Below are 7,767 nucleotides of genomic sequence, written 5' to 3' on the forward strand. Positions count from 1 at the left end.
TTGGGGGTGATTTTTCACTTTCCCTCTTCCTCTCTCTCTCCAGTGAGTGTATGTACCCGATAGCAAAGATTTTTTTAAAGAATTAATTTATCTTTTTAAATTTATTTATTCATTTATTTTAATTTGTGGGACCAGCCAAGGGATAGCCTAGTCATCTTTCCATTCGCACCTCCTAGTGTTTTCTAACACTGCTACCACCATTTCCATCTTCTAATTAACGAAGAATTCTAGGAAAAAGAGGAAGATATGGTAGAGAAAGCTTTTCTCACCCCCTCCCTTGGCACCCTCCCATGAGACCACCGGGCTAGGCTGTGGCTCTGGAAGTCAGGTCGCAGTGAGAATGCAGGGCTTGGAGTCGGCCTCTCATCAGCTTGGGCAGGGAGCTTCACCCTCTGTGCTTTAGTCCCGACCTCTGTGACACGGGAAGGATGCCACCCAGCCCGTGTGTGTGGCGCGGGTTTAATGACAATGGACATGATAGGTTCTGCACAGTCCTGCTGCTTAAAGTGCTCAAAATAATAGGTGTTGCTGTTACTCCTTCCTGCCAGACACCCACGGCTGGGTACCCACAGTAGGTTTCCCCCTCCTGCCTCTCATTCCAGGCCTGCAGCATCAGAACCTGCCTAGAAGTTTCCACAAGAGGCTTTAGGTCTCATGCAGCAAACCATCAAGTCATGATCCCCGCGAGTGGGGCTTACCATGTGCCCAGCACCGTCATGAGCACTTCCATGGCTTAAGGGATTTCATTTTCACAACAGCCTCTGAAGGTAAGTGTGATTATTCTGTGTTTCAGATCAGGATACCTGAGGGTGTGCAGGCAGTCAGCCAGGCTTCACCCCCAGAGAAGACTGGCCCCGCGGCCTGCCCTGCGGCCTGCCGGCTGTATAGAGAGTGCCCTTTGTCTCTGGGCCCTCTCCCCACGGTTGTCGTCCCTGCTCCATGCCCACAGGCTGACTCTCCACAGGCACCCTTCCTTTTCTGTGTTGGTCAGTGAGGAGCCCAGTGAGAAATCAGGAGGGAGCCGGCAAGTCTATTCATTCCTCTGATGCGCTCCTGCTAGGTCAGCAGGCTGGGCTGTGACCCTGGGAGGAAGATGGCAGCCTCTCTACTGGATTCCAGTAAGCAAAGTTAATGCTGTTGGTCCTAACCTCAGCTGCCGACCATCCCTGTGTTTCTGCTGCACCCTTTTACAGCCCAGTAACGGTCCCTCTGCACAGGAGCCGCCACTGCCCCATTGTGCTTCAGGAGGGCGGGGCGAGGTTGAGGTTGTCCTTGAGCCTTGTCAGTTTCCTGCTTCATATGTTTTAATTTCATTCACCTATTTTTCCCCTTTATTCATGATAGACGAGAGAGAGAGAGAGAAAGAGAGAGAGAGTTGAACACTCCCGGGCTCTGGTCACGTTGTAATGCCCTTCCTTCAGGCCTCCAGCCCCTTGGAGCTTGCGAGTTTCAGGCTGATAGGGTTAGAGGTTCAAACTGCGATCACTGTGGGATCTGGCTTCTGGGCTGTGCCTTACACTTTGGGGCAGAGAGTTGGCCCCTCATTTACCTATTTTTTTAATTGTCAGAGAGCACATGTGATCACCAGAGAGAGACAGAGAGAGGGAGAAGGAGAAAGCACCCCCAATGGGGCATGGTCATGCCCCAATCCCTGCATTTCTCTATCCTGTAGGAATTTAGGGTACTCATATACACACACCTGGTATGATTTTCAAGCTGGGGGCGGGGGGCTGAATTTGAACCACAGTCAATCATGTGGGATCCAGCTCCCTTAATAACTAGGCCATAGGGCCAGTCTTACCTATTTTTATAAAAAAAGATTTAAACATGTACAGAAAGATATACAATATAATCCTTCTCCCTATATTTATTGAACACATAGTTCTCCCCATGGGCAAGCACTGAAGTGTTTTTACTAATTAAAAAAATTGTTGCTAAATGTATATAATATAACATTTACCATTTCAACCTTCTTAAAAAATTTTTGTGGGACCAGCAGGTGGCGTGGTGGTTAAGGCGCTGGACACTTCCACATGGCAGACCATGGTTTGAGTCCTGGACCTGGCTGATTAAATTCTCACTTTCCTTCTCTCTCTCTCTGTCTCTCTCTGGTCAAATTAAAATAAATGAATAAATAAATTTAAAAAGATAAATTAAGTCTTAAAAAAAATCTTTGCTATCGGTTACATACACTCACTGGAGACAGAGAGGAAGAGGGAAAGTGAAGAGGAAGAGGCTCCCCTGTCCAGCACCAAAAGGGCACGGGTGCTTGTCTCAAGCCATCCCTCCCAGATGCTAAGCTTTCTTGAAGAAACTGAGAGCCCGTGAACATTTTATAAATTACAATATACAAAATTCAGAATTGAGGGGCCAGCCAGGTGGCTGAGGGCAGCTGGATCCCACATGGCAGACTGCACAGTTCGAGTCCCTAACCCAGCAGCTTGAAAAACACTCTGGTATTGCATGTTGTGTGCCCAAAATCCTGAGAAGAGTACAGAGAAGGGATGGCCAGCTCTCCCTGGGAGGTGATTTCTCACTTTCTCTCTCTCTCTCTCCCTCTCCCTCTCCCTCTCTACCTCTCTGCAGCAACAACATATACCTTACAGTAAACTAAAAAGAAAAACAAATCAGAATTGAGGGGCTAGTAAGTGGTGTGGTGGTTAAGGTACTAGGCTTCTACATGGGTGACTGTGCTTCAAGTCCTCAGCCTGATAGCTTGTTTTATCTCTGTCTTGTCAAATTGAAGAACTATAACAACAACAGATTTAAAAATTAAATAAGTAACTTTTTTCAAAATCAGAATTGAGAATCTTCTATTTAGCAGAATTTTCTCCATGTTAACCATGTACTTTAATACTTACACAGAGAATAAAACTCTCCTTTAAGAATATTATGGTCTTGGGACCAGCAGTTAGCATAATGGCTATGTCGCTGGACTCCCATGTAGTTGACTGCTGTTCGAGTCTCGGACTCGGTGGCTTAAACTCACGTCGGGCACATGTGTGTGTGTGCCCAAGATCCCAAGAGGAGAATAGAGGAGAAGGAATTGTGGTGTGCCCATCCCCCCTCTGTCTCTCTCTGTCTTTCTGGTGAGCACACGTGCCCTATAGCGAAAACCTCTCAAAAAAAAAAAAAAAAGTTATGGTCGGCACCAGCAGTTGGCGTAATGGCTGTGTCACTGGATTCTCATGTAGCCGACTGAGGTTCAAGTCCCTGATCCGGTGGCTTAAACTCACACTAGTCACGTGTGCGTGCATGCCCAAGATCCAGAGAGAAGAGAAGGGATTGCAGTGTGGCCATCCCCGCTGGGAGATGATTTCTCACTTTCTATCTCTCTGTCTGTCTCTGTCTTTTGGGTGAGTGCGCCCTATAGCAAAAACTTCTCCTAAAAAAAAAAAAAAAAAGAAAAAAAAAAGAAAAAGAATATTATGGGCAGGTTGGCCCTGTAGCCTAGTGTTTGGGGGAGCTAGATTCCACATGACTAAGAGCAGTTTAAATTTTGGCCCTGGTGACTTGAGAAACACACCAGGTCCATGCCGTGTGTGTCCAAAACACCAGCCAGGTAGAGAAACGGAGGAGAGAGGTTTGTGATGTGAACACGTCCCATTGGAGAGTGCTTTCTCCCTCTCCTTTTCTCTCTTCTGTCTCTCTATCTCTCTCTGGTGAGTGCATACACCCTCTGATAATTAAAAATAAGAGGACTATATGGTCTATGGAGAAGAACCAATTAAAGTGCCAAGGGACCAGGCAGAGTCACAGCAGTGATGCTACAGGGTCACCTGAGAGAGGGCCTGGGTTTGTGTCTCTGGATCTCCCCGAGCATGCTGGGTACGTGCGCACGTTCCAGTGATCTGGGCAATTGAGACTGGGGGGCGAGGACCAAGGTGTTGAAGACCCCGTTAGCGGTTCCGGTTTACTGTCTCTCTCTCTCTTTCTCAACCTCTCCCTCTCCCTCTCTCTCTCTCTCTCTTTCTCTCTCTCACACACACACATGCACATGGAAGAAATAAATTTTCAAAAAATGTCAAAATGTCATATTTATTATCTTTAAAATTTAACTTTTAAGAGGGTTGCAGGCAATGTATGAACAATTAAAAATAATAAATCTATGTTGAAAAGTAATGTAATTTCCAGAAAAATACCAGTGGCATGATATGTGGAGTCTGATATGGCTGAGAAAGTGACTATAGTGTAGCAAGAATATTTTTCTTTTGTTATTTTCTTTCTAAAAGTGGCTTTTGCTATAGAAAGACAAAGAAAGACAGACAGAAAGCAAGAAAACACCCCCCAAGGGGGTATGGCCACACCGCAATCTCTTCTCCTTCATTGTCTTCTCGAAATCTTGGGCATGCACACACACATACCTGGCATGCGTTTAAGCCTCTGAGTCTGGGACTTAAACGGTGATCACTTATGTGGGGGGGTCCAGTGACATAACCATTATGCCATCTGCTGGTCCCTCTTTTGTTATTTTTAAATACTGGGATAACCAATATAAATACTTATTTATTTATTTATTTTCTCTAGCAAAATAAGTAATTTTGGGGGCCAGCCAGTGGTATGGTGGTTAAGGTGACTGGGTCCCACACACCCAACTGCATGGTTCAAGCCAAGGACCCAGAGGCTTGAAAAACATGCTGGGTACATGTACCTGTGTGCCCAAAATCCCAAGAAGAGAATGAGGGGGGAAAGCATTTTGACATGGTCATTCCTCCTGGGAGATGCTTTCTCATTTTCCCTCGCTCTCTGGTAAGTGCATGTGCCCTGAAGTAAATTTTAAAAATAAAAAGGGGGTCAGCAGATGGAAAGGTGGTTAAGGTGCTGGACTCCCACATGCCCAACTGTGGTTTGGTCCCAGACTTGGCAGCTTGCTTTCTCACCCCCCAATCCCCTCTCCAGCTATATCTCTGGTCAAATTAAAAAATAATAATAATAAATAATACTTTTTTAAAAAAGAGAAAGGAAAAGTAGTAAAAAATAATTTAGCTTTTGAAAATAGTTTTTGGATACATCTTTGTGTAAGCACAGCAATATAATAAAATTAATTCATTAGACAAAAATGTTACAGGGCAAAGGACACCACCTATGTCAGCATGTGTCCATGGGTGTATGGGTCACCACCTCCTCGCTCCCTGTCCCTGACCCTTCATCTGCAGAAATAGGATTTTCAGCTCCGTCAGCCTTGGCTCATGGTACCTACAAACGAATAGGTGAGTGGATGGGCAGGCCGTACATTCGCAGGATATGTTCTCCAGTGTAGGCTGAGATGGTGATAAGAGCGGACAGCCTGGGACACACGGGACAGGCTTGGAACATGAGACTGAGGATTGAGATTTCGCTCCCCAGGGCAGTGCAGTAACCACTGGGGTTTCGCGCAGAGCATGATGCGACACAACTTGGGCTTTAAAGACTTATCTCACCAATGACTGAAGAAAGATTAGAGGAAAAGGGACTGATGTCAGGGTCACCATTTGGAGGCTCAAGGGACAGTGTCTTTGAGTCAAACAAACTGGAAGGATGTGGTGGCTGTCTGGGTTGGTTGGGGATTAACTGGTCCCTTTGGCAGTGACAGGGAAGTTGAGCCTGGGAGGAAGGTCTCCAACGGAATTTCTTTTTCTTTTTTTGATGAGACAGGGTCTTGCCCTGCCGTGATCCTCCCGCCCTGCCTCCTCCCAGTTAGCCAGGATTACCAGCACAGGCCACAGTGCCCTCCGTGTTTAGGTTGGTCCAGGTTCCAAACCCAGCCTCCATAAGGCTCCGGCACTGCTCAGAGGCACCCTACCACCTGTACCACCACCGCTGGGCCCAGAAAAAACTTTCCTTTCTGTGTTGTGGTTCTACCATCTGTCTCCCGAGGGGGGAGGGGTGTGTGTGTGTTGAGACTCATTCTCAGGAGAGGATCCAGGTCTCGGGCTGCATGTCTCTGCCGCAGACTCAGAGACACAGAGTGGGGCACGCATTGAAGGCTCTCGTCACACAGGGTGGTCTCCAACACGACACGTCTCCCCACTACCCAGGACAATGCCAAGGCACAACACCTTCATCTCTTCCAGTTCTGACCCTTTTTCCAGAGTGAGCGTCTGTTCCCTCTTAGGGGCTGCTGATGGGAGTCCTTGTGACTTTCCTTCCAGTTCTCAAGATGTCACCCAAGCAGGCAAGCCCTGGCAGAACATTCTTCCGGACACATTCCCATATCTGGTAGTGTGTTTCTGGGTATCCGGCGGGTAACTCCTCAGCCACCTGAGACCACCCCGTTATTCTACATTCGGAGCACCTGAAAAAGCACTAGAGCAGAAGATTCTAGGTCAGCGCTCCCTTGCTTTCTCCAGCTTTGTCTCAAATGCCAGAGTTCAAGCTGAATTGGCCCTAAGGGAGAGGTAAGACAAACCCTAAAGGAAGTGGCTGCATCTCCCGTTCACACACACAGAAAGGCATGCTGGGAAAGAGGCCACAGGTCCACAGAACAGAAGCTTCTGATCCTTGTCTGCAAGGACGGTGCCAGGCAGAGGGGACTTGTTCAGAAGGAACACCATGATCAGCAGCCCAAGCAGGAACACCGTGATCAGCAGCCCATTTCAGCATCACGTGGTTGGTGTCTGATGCCCCTGGGCCCCTGGTTGCTCCTTGATAATGCTGCACCTCTGTAAGAAAAGGGCAGGGCAAATCCCTCATCTGAAGCAGCTCAGCCGTAAGCAGACCGTCTCTGGAACCAAGCAGCCTTTTTCAAAAGACTCTCTTAAGTGATCAAATGCTCTAAGCCTGTCCTTGGCAGGCAAAATAGGGTTAGGCCCTGGGCTCGAAAACACACTGGCACTTTATTCAGTCAACCAATGTTTACTGAGTACCTACTATGTGCCGTGCACTGTGCTGGGTTGGGGGAAGTAACGGTGATGAAAGCAGAAAACCACATCCTGTTGAGGTTAAAAGGGTTCACAGGGTCAGGAGCACCCAAAACTTCAGACCCTCCAATGAACCATTACTTTCAGGCTGGAGTTGGGGTGAGTTGTGAGACCTCAGAGAAGAAAGAGGATGGTGGTAGCCCCCCAACTGCCCCAAAGATAAGACAAGTTCACTTCTGTTCCTTTCTGCAGTGATTGAAGTCTCAAACTGAGCCAATATTTCTCTTTGTAGGACAGGGTTCTTTGGGGACATATGAGGTGACAGTGGGCTTTGGGGGTCTTCAGAGCTTATGGGTGAGCAACACCCACCTCTCTCCACCTTCTAGTTTCTGTGGAGCCTGGAATCACTGCAGGGGCCTGGGAGACACATCTGCAACCCCTGCCCAGCTCCCGTTGGCCGCTGGAGCCCAGGACCAGCAGTCAGTGGGCAGGAGCCAAGGGGTGTGCGGAGAATGGGCTGTGGCCAAGGGAGGCCTTGTGACATGCAGAGGTCAGCCGAGGCCCTTTTTGAAGTCCTGGGCAGGCAGGTTCCTCAAAAGCAAAACCACTTGAAATGTATCTGGGACAGCTGAGGCCCTGCTACCGAAATCCCAGGCCAGCAAGGGCAGCCACTGGCTGGACATGACCAAGCACTGGGCTGGCTGAAGGCAAGAGCTGAAGGACCGAGGGGGGTGACTCTGGGTCAGGCCCGAGGTCCCTGCAGGGCACCTTGGCTCTGTCCTCTTTCTTCTTTCTGCTCTTCTGCCAGTGAAGAGAAGCTGGGAGGCTCGCCTTCCCGAGGAGGAAGGCAGAGCCCCTGGCTAGCACGCGGCCCTGCCCCGAGCCGGCGCGGGCGGGGTGCACTGCTCAGCCAGTGGGCAACCACGGC

General features: G+C 48.6%; 1 pseudogene; it reads right to left on the bottom strand.

Annotated features, from left to right (window-relative positions):
* Window positions 1-5,383, bottom strand: part of LOC102486464 (histone deacetylase complex subunit SAP18 pseudogene) — a 13,559-nt pseudogene extending 8,176 nt beyond the window's left edge.
* Between the last annotated feature and the right edge of the window lie 2,384 nt (window positions 5,384-7,767).

Source organism: Tupaia chinensis, unplaced genomic scaffold, assembly GCF_000334495.1.
Source record: "Tupaia chinensis unplaced genomic scaffold, TupChi_1.0 Scaffold000350_1, whole genome shotgun sequence".
Taxonomy (NCBI): Eukaryota; Metazoa; Chordata; class Mammalia; order Scandentia; family Tupaiidae; genus Tupaia; species Tupaia belangeri.